The sequence below is a fragment of the Podarcis pityusensis genome (assembly GCF_964106645.2).
Source record: "Podarcis pityusensis genome assembly, chromosome: 1".
Lineage (NCBI taxonomy): Eukaryota > Metazoa > Chordata > Lepidosauria > Squamata > Lacertidae > Podarcis > Podarcis pityusensis.
The window spans coordinates 75,085,902-75,100,837 of record NC_138028.1 but is presented as its reverse complement, the minus strand read 5'-3'; the positions used below and the strand labels follow the sequence as shown (position 1 = coordinate 75,100,837).

The window sequence follows — 14,936 nt, the reverse complement described above, 5'->3', positions numbered from 1 at the left end:
ACTTGCGCCCTGCAGGCATCAAGCATGGGATATTGTCCTATATAAATAATGCTTTGCAGTAATCACCTCTGACAAATGTGCCCTGGGGACTGTATGACCCTCCATGTTGCACCATTGTCTTTGGCATGAGGTTGCCAATCTGTCATGATAGAAACCAACACTTACCAGTAAATGATGAAAACAAGGGTGAAAATGAGTCATATATTGAAGGCACTTGGTGAGCCAGCAGAGAATGTGGTAAATATTTGAGTCATGAGACTTATGTTTAATATTCATCTCTGAAACATGCTAGATCCTGTATTTTATTGATAAAAGATGGAAATGAAGATGGGTTAATCATTGTTCGGCCTTCAGTTGGTCTTGACTTTTATCAACAGATGTCAGAAATGTTTGTGCCACAACACCTGATATAGATATTTACATGGCAAATGATCTCTGTTCCTGGTAAACAAGAAAAAATGAGGACAGATCTTGGTCATTGTCAAGATGCTGGACAGTAGTCATGCTAGGCTAGACTCTAGAGGCACAAGAATCCAGTGGCAAGCAGATAGGTTGTGGCTGTCTGATAGGCATGGTCAAGTAGGGGTCCAGGCCTAGACAACAGAGTGCCATGAGAAAGGAGCAACTTTGGTGACCCACTCTGTTTAATGTTTGGGAAAGGTATCTTTCACTCTATCATATCTTCTCAAGGTCCTTTCCCTACAAATCGTAGCCTCCACATCTTCTCCCTCTTCCTTTTCATGTGTCTGTATATGACTTTTTTTAGAAGCCACATGCACCCCTATATCTTTCTCAACATGGATGGTGAGTGGGGGGGAGGCTAGGGAAGGTGGATTAGAGCATAGAAATAGAGGGGGGAAGTTTGAGTAGCCTCTCTCCATCCAGCCTTCCTCTTCCGAAACTCACAGTCCACCCAGGTTGATTTTGGATTTATACACACCCACATGAAAAGACATGAAAAACCTATATATAATGTAGTTTGAGTCCTGTACCTAGATACATCAAACTGTTTGGCAACTAGTTTGAGGCACTAGTCTGGGTGAAAGCATTGACTAATGTATTCTCCATGTTCTGCTGCAAAATCCTGGGCAACACAAACTTCCACAGCTCTTGACCATTCATGCCAATACAGAGAACAGACACCCATAAAAAATTCCAAAGCAATCTTGGTTGGACTGCCCACTTACCAGCTGATGGGGTCCCAATCAGTTTTTGTCAGAGTTAACTCCCTTCAAATTCTCCTGAGATTGACCCACAATATACTGGTGGTACCAGGTTTATTGATGACAGCCTATACTTGTCAGGATGGCACAGTGCCATAATGAAGTCATATAGATGAGGTCATAATAAGCACATCCCAAAGAATACCCCACTACCTTTACTAAACCTTTCTGGTACCTCTGCCATTGCTGAATAGATTGAAAATATGAATGATTCCAGAGCAATGGTTGCTGTTAAAGACAACATGGAGATTGCAGAAGAAATTATATGAATACTTTACTAATGTTTGACACTTGTGACAAAATATTTAAAGACAAAAACAAAACAAAAATGCTTAAAATACCAACAGATGCATTCAACAAGTTACTTGATGAAATAATGCCCTTGGATGTAGACAGAGAATGACAGTTCAACTCATAAGAACATAGGAGGAAACATGCTGGCCCATTGAGTCCAGTGTTCTACTCATACACTGGTAAAGCATAATAATAATTCTGATTGGCGAACATATTTGAACTCTATGGTGGCATAAGTCTTATGGAGGAAACCCTCCACTTCGAGTTACAGTTCCAAATGTATCCCTTGAAATGGCCACCAAGCTATAAATAAAACCAGGTGTCCAATCTCATGGCATCTGATAGGCAGATAAATGTGTCTGGCATTCAGATTGATCAACAATATTAATAATACATAAGTACTGAACAAATTGTTCATAAAATGATAAAAATAATGAGACGTGTATGAAGTATCTAATTCCATTGTTATTTTTCTCATTCTAACATATTGCAAATATTGCCCATCTCTGCATAAATTTGCCATGCCTTGTGCATGCCCCTCAAATCTTCTTATGTTGAAATATGGTATTTTCAATGTCTGTTGTATTTCTAACTCAAAACAATCAAAACAGAAATAGGGGTGGAAAAGGCTTCTTTTTATAATGAGCTATCACTATTTTTGCTGCCACCTATTCTGCACTTCCATCAGTGCAAGCCAGGAAGGCATTCACCGAGACAGCTGTTAAACAAGGAAAATAAAGGTTGCAAGCTGAAAACAGGAGGGAGCAAGCTGCAGCCTACCCCTCCCCCGAATAATCTGTTGCCCCATGAGTCCTTTTCTCCCTTACCAGCCATTCTGGAGGATGCATGCACCTGTCTTTTCCTCCATGCAAATCTATAGAGATTCCCCATTGACTTGCAGGGTGTTTGGGGAGGCTGCAATCCCAGTCACAACTGGGGGAAGCCTAGCACTTAGGGCCTCAATGGGGCTCACCTTCAACCCTCCCCTTTCATTTTGGGGGAGGGGTAAAGCTTTTATTTTCCTCCTTGGACAGCTGTCCCCACACTAGGGGTAGAAAAATCCACTAATTTTGGTTCTCTTGGATTTTCTCCCCCCCCCCCCCCACACACTTAATTTTGGTTCTCTACATTTCTGCAGCAATTTGGGGATTTTCTTTTTTAAATCTCTCATGGAATTTTTTCAGCATTTGTTGCAAATTTCTCCTAAACATTTTGAATGAAATTTTTACTTTTTGTTTGCAAGCTGAAAGCACACATTCAGTTGTCCTCATACTCTGTGAAGCTCTAAAGGGAATCCAAAGTTTTGGGACCAGTCTGCTTCACTTCAGTCCAGCGCTGAGAAGAGCAGGTTCTCTTGGGAGGAAGTCCTGATATGTCCAGAGTGGTCTGCTGCCGTTCAATATTTAGGCCTCGTCCAAAGTGGATGTACATTCCTTGTATCAACTGCTTGATCGAGATGGTTAAACAATGTTCTGTTTGTATTCATTGGTATCTCACAGCTTGTAATCCGATAGATTTTCCTATAGCGTTTTCTAAATAAAAGAAATTAGCATAAGCGTCGCCAGAAAAGACATTTCATTATTAATATGAAGACAGTAATGATTTCAAGTGAAAGATGCCTGATTTGTAATAAAAAGGAGCATTCCAAACAGAAAACGCACTTAGAATAGCAGACTCATAGAAAGTTGGAAGGTACCCTGAGGGACATTTGTTGAATCTCCTGATCTCAACATGCGGTCCCCCATCCAATTTGAAACCATACTGGCCCTTCTTTAGCTTTTGCAAAAACTGCTAGAAGTTTTATTGCTGCACCACTTAATAAAAGGTTGTTGCTTACAAAATCTTATTACTTTACAACAACATTTATTTAGTTCATCAGTTTAGATTTAAAGTCATCACACTCACTGGAACTCTTGAAAGCCTTGGAGGGAACATCTTAAAGGTTACAATTCCCAGACCGTCCGCGGGCCGGATCCAGAAGACAATTGGGCCAGATCCGGCCCCCAGGCCTTAGTTTGCCGACCCATGTCTTAAAGGTTAAAGTTCACTATGCTACAACTTACCTATAACTGTTTTGGCAAGACAGGCTTTTGCTCTGGAGGACGTTTACGAAACATCCCTGTGCACACAGCCCTTTTTTTTCCTGAGAGACATTTTTTCACGTCGGCTATCTTAATCTCAAACTGCTTCTTAGCACTTACTGGCATTTGCAAAACAGTTTGGAAATTTGTTACGAAAGTTATTTGAAAGTAAGCTCAGGGGAAACCGGAATATGGTGCAGCTGTTTCTTCTTGAGCTGTGTTGTGCCAGACATCTTAACCGCTTTGGGCTCAGAGGAGTTTAATCAGGGTCAGGAGGGTCTGAGGTACTTTGCTGACTGATGCAGGACGGGTGCCTTCCCATGAACTGAGATATGGTCCAGATACACCTGTAACATTGTAAAATATTTGGGGGAACGGTTTCAGTTTGCACTGAGCAACAGCCTGTCCCTGTAAAAAGTAGTCTGAGGCCCAACGCACAGGGCTCCCATCCACACTTCTGTTTGCCCTGTGATTTTAAGTCATGAGTCTGAGAGATGGGTTTTTGTTTTCTGTTTCGGCCCTGCGGCTTTCCCCTGGAAAACCCACTGTTTGCTACTGAATTGGAACAAACCTCAATTGGGTTTTCTGCAGATTGACTTTGGTTCCGATTCAGCAGTAAAGAGCAGGTTTTCCTAGGGAAAACAGTGGGACAAAAAACCACACCTCTCAGACACATGACACACATTAAAAGCACTTGAAATCACAGGACAAATGAGAGTGTGGGTGGGCCAAGGGTCTTGTTTGTATTTTCCACATAACTTTTTCTCTTTGTTTATTTGTGTTTTAGATACCCCACAATCCCAGGAAATACTTTCAGGGCAATTTTAAACAAATAATACAATGGCAACGAAAGCAAATAATAATAGAAGTCGTTGTTATCATCAGCATCCTTACACCAATGTGAGTCTCTGAAGAATGAAATGATGCGAGGTTCCTTGACTATCCCCACCCCCCAATAGCTGCTTCTCAATTCAAAAATTCTCTCCCCACCCAGCTGCTTTTCTGCCTGCAAAGATACAGGTGTCCATAATCCCCCCCCCCCCCCGGGGTGGGGACTTAAGCATCACTAGCTGAATAACAGGCTACAGAAGGCTACGCTACTCCCACTGCTCTGAACACTCTGGGGCCTCCCCAGCCACTCTGGGTGGCTCCCAATATTCAAGACATCCTGCAAAACTGCTCTTTGTTTGTTTTCTATACTGTGCTTCAACCAAAGATCACAGGGTGGTTTACAATAAAAAAGTAGAACTCAGAGTGAAGCGTCCTGGCTTGTCTTTTCTCATGCTATTTTTTCTGTATATATAGGGACGGATGGATCCACTGAAGTCCAGTCTGTCCCAGTTGCCTGAATGAATGGGAATAAATCTATCCCATCCTGTTTCCCGCCAGATTTTTAGGGGGAAATCCTTAAAAATCCACCCAGAATCCTTAAAACTCCTTAAAAACACCATTGAAATCAACTTATGAGGGGGTCCAAGGGTTGCTCCTGTGTTTACATGTGGGGCCCTTGTGTTCTTCTATACAATTCCCACTGGGAGCAAAGGAAGGTCCTGTTGTTCTTAGGGGGACTCATTCACTGTTTGTTCAAGGCATGCAGCGGCAACAAGCCCAAAATACAATAAGAAATAGGGGGAGCAAAAGAGACAGGGCACAGCCCTCGGGCCACCTTGTATGTTGTTTTCATTATGTGCTCTAAGGATGCAGTTGAAGGCAAGAGAGGCAGCACACAATCCTTGTAATGGAATCCTTTGGATTGTGGATTCTGAAGTGGACCATTGATCGAATCAGCATCATGATCGGCCTGGATCAGATCAGGTATGTCTGCTTTGGAATCTAAGTAGGGTGGATTTCACCCTGCTCCCCATCCCATGTATGTGCAGGGATATTTTTCCCATGGGAAAGCATTCAGCTATGCAGTCCCCTCTTCCAATCTGACATGGCAGATTCCAAAAACTGTTTAGCCACCTAATATATTAGTGTGAATGAATATTTTTCATATTGTCCTCGTGCATATATAGGCACTTAGGCTCTTCCATATGATTAGGAACCCTTAAGTATATGTTAATGGAGGTTCCTTTCATACCTTCTACTGGTGGCAGCAGATGCCATCTGGCTCTGCCTTTATGTGTTCAGGATATGCATGGTCAGAAGGTGTGATGGGGTTATAGACTATAGGAAAGTTTTGTAATACAAATAATTATGGAATAGTCTGGAGACAACACTGATTCCTTCAAGTATCGATTGCATATAAGAGCACATACAATGGTTTGCATATAGAGGCCTCTTTCCACATCTTCCAGTGAAGACAGGGGACAGGATGCTGAGCCAGCAGCCACTATCCTGTTCCCCGCTCTACACAGTCAGTATATTCACAGAAGGAAGGCATAAAAGAGGCTTCCTTGCTCCTTAAATGTTTCAACTAAAAACAAGAGAACACAAATTTTCAAATTGTGCTTTTTGATTGTTGTTTCATACCACTCTCCCTACTTAGCTACTCTGTTAGCTTCCCTGGAATCATACTGGTGAGAGATACAATTTGAGTAAATAAATACATAAAACTATCCCCACTGAGTTCAATGCGACTTACTCCAAGGTAAGAATGTCAGCTTACATCAGTGAGGATGGGATGGACCTCCAGATGCTATTGGACTCCTAACTCCCATCAACCCTAGCCTCAATGCCAGTGGTCAGGGTTGATGGGAATTGTATGCCAGCAATTAACAACAGGCCCTGATTACTATGCAATACAGTGGTACCTCGGGTTAAGAATTTAATACATTCTGGAGGTCCGTTCTTAACCTGAGATACCACGTTAGCTAATGGGGCCTCCTGCTGCTGCCGCACTTCCACCACACCATTTCTGTTCTCATCCTGAAGCAAAGTTCTTAACCCAAGGTACTATTTCTGGGTTAGCGGAGTCTGTAATCTGAAGCGTCTGTAACCCGAGGTACCACAGTATGTCAAAAGTACATCGGAGTGTGAAACTAGAATACTTGGCTGTTGACAGTCTGGATGCAACACTGTGTTGTCACACCAAAGCAACACTGTTACCTGCAAAAACTCATCTTCCCACAGGTATGCAGTTGTCACCACTGGAAAGTTCATGGTCCTTTTCACTAGAGTCAAAGTAGAAGACCTAAGACTGAAGAACCTCTTACTCAGGAGAGTCTGTGCATAGTTGTGACTCTACCAATGGAGAATAGATTGGCTTTGATAGTGGATATATATTAGATGGGGCTTACTACAGGAAACATCTCATTTATTTCCTGGCAGGACCCCTTCTTTTTCTCTTTACCCAGCTCTTCCTGTGATTTTCTGGTGGTTAAACTTTGGCTGAGATTCACATGAGGTTGTAAACATTAGCTGTGACTCCTTTGCGGTTGAATGTTGGAGTTGTTCAGCAGCCAAGGCAGCACTTTTCCCTGGAGCACCTTCAACCACAAGGGTGAGTCTTTCTCCCACTATCCTCCCACAGGTACTGACTGAGGCTATTGAGGGATCAGAGTGAGCTACCTGTGGTTGGCTCCTCCCAGTCCTAAAGAGCATGGCTCAGTCAGCTTGTATATACCCAGTGGGGTTTAGGAGCCCACAGCCAGGATGTCATGCTCCACCTTCTTTTCCCAGCCCTGGAAATGGCATCACTGGCACAATCTTGAGGCTGAATAATATCCCACAGTGGGTTAAGGGAACAAGTTTGGGCAGGGGGAGACTGTCTTCCTTACCTAGCTACTGAGTTCCATCATTTGCATGATGCCCAAGTTAATTGTTTTCTGGGTGCTGCCTGATGAGCAAGTTAATATAATGCTCTTAAAGTCATTGTGCTTTCAGAAAGTTCTGTTAAATGAGCAATATATCAGGGCCTGTTCTTATGTGGCGTGGTTGCTGCTTGTTGTTTCTCCATCTGATGTGCTTCTTGCTAATTTAGGAATGCAGAACCAGTGCCCTCTCTACCATCTGACCTAGTCTCTGAGATGGTTGTGGTTCTTCCAACATGATTCAGTTTCTCCCCCCCCCCCCACCTTCCCTAATTTGATTTCTGTATTCCTATATTACTGGAACATTGTGAAATAAAGCCATGAAAGAGGAGAACCAGCCCTCCTCAGACAGCTAATTATGTTCCATATTCAATGTATTGCATGCTTTTGTGCCCAGTGAGAAGTATTTTAAAAACAGGTTCCAAGTGAAGATAAATGAGCACAGCCAGCCCACCCATTAGGTGGGGTGAAACAGCTGCCTCAGGCAGTGGAAGTGCAAGAGGTGGTACTCTGCCCACCCCACTGCTTCTGCCAATGCCACTGTTTCATTGAGAGGAATGTGTTCTGGTGCGCCATGTTGCCACTCATCTTCCCTTCCCCTGGGGTGAAGAAGTCCTTGCAGAATGCCACCTCTCACCGAGTTTTGGCAGCAGAAGTGGTGGGGCAGTTGGGGCACAGTGGCGGTGGGCAAGAGATGGCACAATCCCATTTCGGTTCAGGTGGCAAAATGGGACGAGCTGCCTCATCCCATTGCTTTACAGTGATGAAGAAAACGTTTAATGCAAAATCCCTGAGTTCAACAAGCATAGAACAAGAATGAATGAATGAATGCAGTGAAAACACTAGAGAAAGGCTCATTTGTATATTTGTGTGTTGGTCCACCTGAGACTGTTGCACAGTACTTCCAAAAATGTGTTTCTTACCACAAGGGAAGTGGGTCTAGGGAGACACTTTTGTACACTTTCCAGGCCCACTTCAAGATGCTCACATTAGTGCTTAAAGTCCTAAATGATTTGGGCTACAAATATCTGGAGAACCTCCTCTTTCCATACAGACCCTCTTGCATATTCAGAGCAGAAGAGGGGGTCCTCTTGGTAGTTCCACTGCCCTCAGAAGCTTGGGGTTGTGATTGCAATTTATTTTAAACTGCTTTTAATGCTGTATTTTACATTGCTATGTCCTGTCCTGGCAACATTTGGCGAAGGGCAGGTAATTATAATGATAATGATGATAATGATAATGATAATAAGAATAAGGGCTTACGGTACATTCACATTACAATACCACATTGCCCAGAACGCTCATTACAAAAACCTCTCCTGGAGATGTGGAGAACTTGAGAAAGCTCTATTGCAGCTTCCTCTTCCACATGAAACATGACCAGCTGTCAACATAAAGGAAATAAGAGAGATTCAAAGATGATATAACATACCCTCCAACATTTCTCTGATGAAATTAGGGATGTCCCATTCCATAATGATAATTTTACTATTTATACCCCACACATCTTACTGGGTTACCTCAGCCACTCCAAGCAGCTACCAACATATATAAAGACATAATAAAACATTAAACATTAAAAAAAACCTTCCCTATACAGGATTGCCTTCAGACAGCTCAGGGGTTGGATAACTCCATACCCTTTAACATTTGCCCAGTGAAAATAAGGACATCCTAAGGAAAAGTGGGACATTCTGGGATCAAATCAGAAACTGGGGTGGCTTCTCTAAATCAGGGACATACCTGGAAAATAGGGACGCTTGCAGGGTCTGATATAAGTCTATCCCAGTCTCACAATGACACCCATTTTCAGTTTTCTGCTTGTGTGACCTGAGCCCAAGAGTGTCCAGTGATGCTTCCCACCAGAGAGCCACACACCACAACAATACCTGAGGGTAGCTACGCTGTTTTCCTTCAGTCTCATCTGTGTTTGAGGTCTATTTTTTTGTCATGCTCTTTTTGATTTTAAGCCACAACGACAACAAAAACTCTGTGGCCCAAAATACACAGACAAATACAAAGTCCAATAGACTATGATAGCCTTTGAGAGGGTTTTTTTTTGGGGGGTGTTAAAACAAAAATGGGGGAGGTGGGGAAAAGTAGATGATCGAGAGTTGGACTAAAAAGACTCACTTTATTGTATTATTTTACTACTGAACACCATAGTGGCCAAGAATATTCCAGATTTGAAAGATATGGTTCTTAAAGGGGTGAAAACGCTTTCAAATACTGGAACAGACTTTGTTTAGCTAGGCTTTAGTGACATTGGCAAGTGGCTTCCAAGGCCTGTGGGGGGGAGGGAATTGGCTACAGTAGTGCTATTATTGCTTGCACAACCTTGTACTGCTTGCAGACTTCCCATAGGCACTTGGTTGGTCATTTCAAGAATGCTAGATATGATTAAATAGACAATGTTTTTTTTAAAGTGTGTTCTTATGTTGCTGTGATGTTTTTTTAAGCACTTCAAATACTTCTAAGCAGAGCACAAGGAGTAAAATAATTGGTTCCCTTACAGTGCAATAGACAAGATACAAAATGAAAAAGTGATGGGAAGGGAAGAGGAAAATAACTACATTCTGGTACCAACCTTTATATGCCACATTTATATGCCACATTGTGCCCAGGTAAAATGGTCAGTCACTGTAAGAGACCTGTCCTTCTGAGAGGGTAGGAGCCAAATGGCTGTTTCACCTCCTTTTCCCCTCAGATCATGTAGCCAAGTGGAATGGCTGAGGAGAGAGACTGGGAATGCCAGCAGGATTCCCTGGGTCCAGTACCTGTATATGGACTGAGCCCCTCTATCCCCCCACCAAGCTATGGGCAAGAGATGCTGATTATGTACACATATCAACTCAGCCTAGCCTACCTTACAGAGCTGGTGCAAAAATAAAGGAGGGAGAGCAGGATCCAGCACATAGCCCCGAGCTCCTGAGAGGAAAGGCAAGACACAATGTCATTCACAGATCATGTAAGGAAAAATAAAACATGCAGAGAGCCAGAAAACACCCCCTTGCTTCAACTGCAGCATACCCTGCTTGTAGACTTCCTGTAGACATCTAGCTTGCTGCTGTAGGAAGAAAATGCTAGACTTAACAGGCTTTTGGTTTGACCGTGCAAACAACTTCTTATGTACAAAATACACGACATGGGGGTTTGCTGAACCCTATTGTGGTTTGCAGCTCAGATGCCAATAGGCTTTGGGTGTCTCCAAGAAGGTGTGGAATAAAGATTCATCAGCAATGGTGACACTACAGTGTGAAAAAAAGCCTTCGTAGATATGAACACCTAAAATTGCACAGGTCAAAATCACCATGCCAGCGTGGGTCACTGATCTTGGTACTGTGTTAGTCAACATACAATGTATTTTTGCTTTTCTTTTGATAGCTCTTTCAGTCCCCTATAAAACTGAGGATAAAGTTCAACAAGAACATAAAACACCATTCTTTTATGTTCCTATATTTATTTTTCTTCCTGATATCTGTGCTGTATCAGTGTTGCCCTGTGTTTATAGATTGACGCGTGGTTCTTTAAGCATGCCAAATTTGAGCAGGTATCTGAAAAAACAAGCTTCATTCTTTCCAAGTGTACAGGTACTTCAGATGTTTATCAGGGCACTTCCAAACTTGTATTAACCTTTTAAGGCTGTAAAGTCTGAGGGGGCCTCTTGAGCTATTTAGTTTGGGCTCAGTTCAAGTCTTTGGATGAGTCAAAGTGGTGAGGTGTTATTCCCTGCCCACCCCACCTTACACTCTGTTCAGACCTAGCCCTGTTTCTCTTGCTTTGCAATCATCCCCCATAAACAAAGTTCTGAGGAAAGAGCTTAGCCAATATTTTTTTTTAAAAAAATAAATAATATTTTTCCTAGGGGAAACTGGAGAGCAAGAGGCTTTCCCCCTCCACAGACAGATCTCCATTAGCTTGGGAATGCTGACCTCAGTGAAAATGTGTTTGCATCTACTATCTAAGCACCTGCATATCTCTCAAGATATGCCAGAGAAGCTGATATGGACAGTGTGCAGTTATTTCTCACACCACAGATATTCTCCAGAAATGTCCACTTGACTTTGCTGAAAAGGTGGGGCTGACCAGTTGCAACTTGCGTAGCTGAACCCGACAAGTGTTTGGTAGCTTGGCATCTGGAGGTCAATGAATCATCAAAAACATTTCTACCCCTCCTCACTTCCCAATATGCAGCAACAAGCATCAGTTCAAAAGGAAGCATGGCTTTTATGAAAGGTCTCGTAGTGGACTTTAGACTTCATGAATTTAAACATACATCCAAACCTTATGAAGGGATGGGGCAGCTTCAGTGTTCGCAGAAAAATTCTCTCACTCCCTTATACATCTTCCCTGCTTCTTGGGAATGAAGCTGTGTGTGCTTTTCTTATTTTTATTTTTTTAGTGCTCATGGATTGCCCCACCCACAAGAACGAATGGGAACATTTCACACACATGGACAGGACTGTAGTGTAGAATGCTGGATCATGGCAATTGTCTTTAGAATCTTAGTCTTGTCAATGGGTTTGTAAGTTAAAAACAGACTAAAGCAAGTGCTTCTCCACACAGCACATTATTAAACTATGGAATAATACAGGAGGCAACATCACAGTATCAGGGCTGAGCGTGGTATTCACGCATCATTGTACAGTGGTACCTCGGGTTACCGACGCTTCAGGTTACAGACTCTGCTAACCCAGAAATAGTACCTCAGGTTAAGAACAGAAATCCTGAAATTTTGCTTCAGGATGAGAACAGAAATTGCACGGCAGCAGTGTGGCAGTGGTGGGAGGCCCCATTAGCTAAAGTGGTACCTCAAGTGAAGAACTTAATTCATTCTGTTTTTTTTAATTTTATTTTTTTAAATGATATTTATTAAAGTTTCAAGAAATACAAAAAAAAACAGAGTACAAAAAAAAAGAATAACGTTTTTAAAATATAACAAAAAAATAAAGAATAAAAAGGAAACATACAAAATAAAACAGTTAAAAAGACATTGATTTTCCAAACCTACTTCCCTACACTTATTTCCCCGGACCTCCTCATACCTCCCTTTTTTGTATTCCAGTTCAGTTTGTTAGTTCAGCAAATCCTTACCATTAAACTTTTACCCAATTGTTAACCTTTTTTCATATCTCTTAAAGCATTACAGCTAAAAACCTCTTAGTTTCTATCCAACATCCTTCTAAGATTCCTTAATTTTGCAATATTTCTGTAAATAGTCTTTAAATTTCTTCCAGTCTTCTTTCACATTCTGGAGGTCCGTTCTTAACCTGAAACTGTTCTTAACCTGAGGTACCACTGTACAAACTCTTACGATAAGTATGTTAAAAGGACCATGCATGGTACAGTGTTGCTTCTTTATGCAGCAAACCACCCTGAGATTTTCGGATGAAAGGTGGTCTAAAATTCAATAAATAAGCATAATTTCCCTTCACTAATTTTTCATGTGATGATTTGCACATGCGCAAGCCAATCACCAATTGCCATGTTCCCGTTGATTAGTCTGTGGGTGCATCCATTAGTTTGCCCTTTCTAAGATGCCTCATGTGTTGAATTCTGGCTCAGATATTGTCTCCTGAATTTTAGCCTCTAAAGGCAACAGAACAATTTGGTGATTCAAAACTGGCAACAAAGCCTGCTGATATTATCTCACGGGTGCGGAGGAGAAGAATGCAATGACATGGTCAGGAGCCCTAACAAGGTACCTTTTAAGATGAAGAGGCATTAGCTTAGGAAGTGGTGATGTAACTCTGTGGAAACTAACAAGCAAAATAACCAGCAATTTTTAAAAAAACAAACAAGTCCAATCACACCATCAGCAGCTATACATACCTTACCATTGTAAACTCTGTATGTATACCTGCACTTCAATCTGTTAAGGACTTTGGTTTGTGAACAATCTTGCTTAGTTTATTGAGGGGAATATTCCTACTGATTTCATTAAGAGCTGGTTCCACCCATTGGGCTACAAACCAACCCAGAGCTAGCTGCACTTAAGACCATTTATTTTAATTGGCTTAAATAGTGTGTGGATTTGGGTCATTATCTTGAAAAGCAAGCATTGAGTATTCCAACACAATACCACTGTTCATAATAGCCAGTGCTGAATCAAACTGGGGAAATAATCTCCTACAGCAAAATACACCCCTTTCCTCATTTCGTGATCTTTCTAGGGGCCCCGTTTGGACTTTACTGTTTTGTTTTGGCAGAGGAGTCACTTGAGAAAGAAGGTACACTCCCAACAGCATTCCTTGCCACCCACTGGAGATCACTTGGGCAAATCTGAACATCCCTTGAGTGATGTTTAGTTACTAATCTAGAAACTAAAGAGCCTTTTGGGCGGAGTGGCAATTGTGGCAATGGAACTAGTGGGCAGTGCATTTTAAGAGCTTTGCCACTATCCCTGCTTTGCCACCATTCCTTACTCCCTCCTTTAAATGTCCCATTAGGAAAACTAGCTGCTGACAAGAGCTTTATATTATGCTCGACAGCATATCTATACCATGCATTTTCATTCTGCTCTGTTATAGCCACAGGTGTTGAACCTATTTTACCAAATTTTCTCCTTACAGTCTTTTATAGACACCACAAAGTGCACATTGTCCTTTAAACCATTTTTCCCTGGGGGGATATGGAGTGCCTTCTGGAATATGTGCTGTATGGATCAGGGAGAGTTTCTAAGTTAAATTAAAAGTATCTAAATTTTTATCTGCTGTGATGTAGCAGCTCAGGTTCAACAGGGGTTATTTTAACTATAAAGTAAAAGTGTAGAAGTGTTGCTGACTAGAACAGTGGCTGCTAGAGTGATTTAAACTCCACAGCTCTAATACCTCTGGTTTCCTTCCTGCCCAAAAATCCTCCTTTATGGTCCAGTTGTTTCTAACACACAAGCTCTGTTTGTATTTTTAATGGTTCTTTTCTACAGATATCTGCTAAAAAGGGCAGCGAAATCTTCTAAAATTACAGGACTGATACTGGCCAACCTAGGACACTGTGCTCCACTGGCTTATTAACTTATGAAGAGACATTAGCAAGCCTCACTTTGCCAGCTCTAATTCAGTTACACTGAACAACAAGAGAGGTGGCTAAGTTTGCAAATAGAGAAACCAGCCATGCTTTTCACCCATGCCAGTCCTAATTAATGGCTAAGTCCCACCCCCCAATTTTACTATTTGTTATTTACGGTGGAAATGGGTAGTGACTGAAGGACCCCACCAGTCAGCTTCTGTATTATCAAGTATTGACAGCATTTAAAGAGATTGAATTTGAGCTTTCTTTCCAAAGTGGCCAAGTACAGTTAATTCCACGCACGCACCACAGCCTTTTACAGTCAACTGCTCTTTTTGAGATTTCACTGGCCATAAAAGTACTGAGAATCGACAAGGGATACTGGTTGTTGTTTTTTACTCTGCTTGAAACCGATATTTTGACCCCTCTTGACTTCAGCTTCCCGGCCAAATATGATGACAGGCACTTGGGCAAAGTCATGTGGCAACCACTAGCTTAGATGGCTTATAAAGGGAGTTGGGCTGGATATAGACACATCCAACAAGTGTTTCAGTTTAAAGCGTTGTAAATTTAAA

At 41.9% G+C, this 14,936-nt stretch overlaps 2 long non-coding RNA genes across 2 annotated transcripts in view; one reads left to right on the top strand and one right to left on the bottom strand.

Moving 5' to 3' along the window:
• Positions 1 to 14,936, top strand: part of LOC308474159 — a 204,027-nt gene that overhangs the window by 168,471 nt on the left and 20,620 nt on the right. The gene's annotated exons all lie outside the window — the stretch shown is intronic.
• Positions 302 to 9,216, bottom strand: LOC308474116. The gene is made up of 3 exons (XR_013984514.1): positions 9,097 to 9,216; positions 1,188 to 3,049; positions 302 to 441 (listed from the first exon to the last, which is right to left on the bottom strand). It is a non-coding gene; the product is annotated as an uncharacterized lncRNA (long non-coding RNA).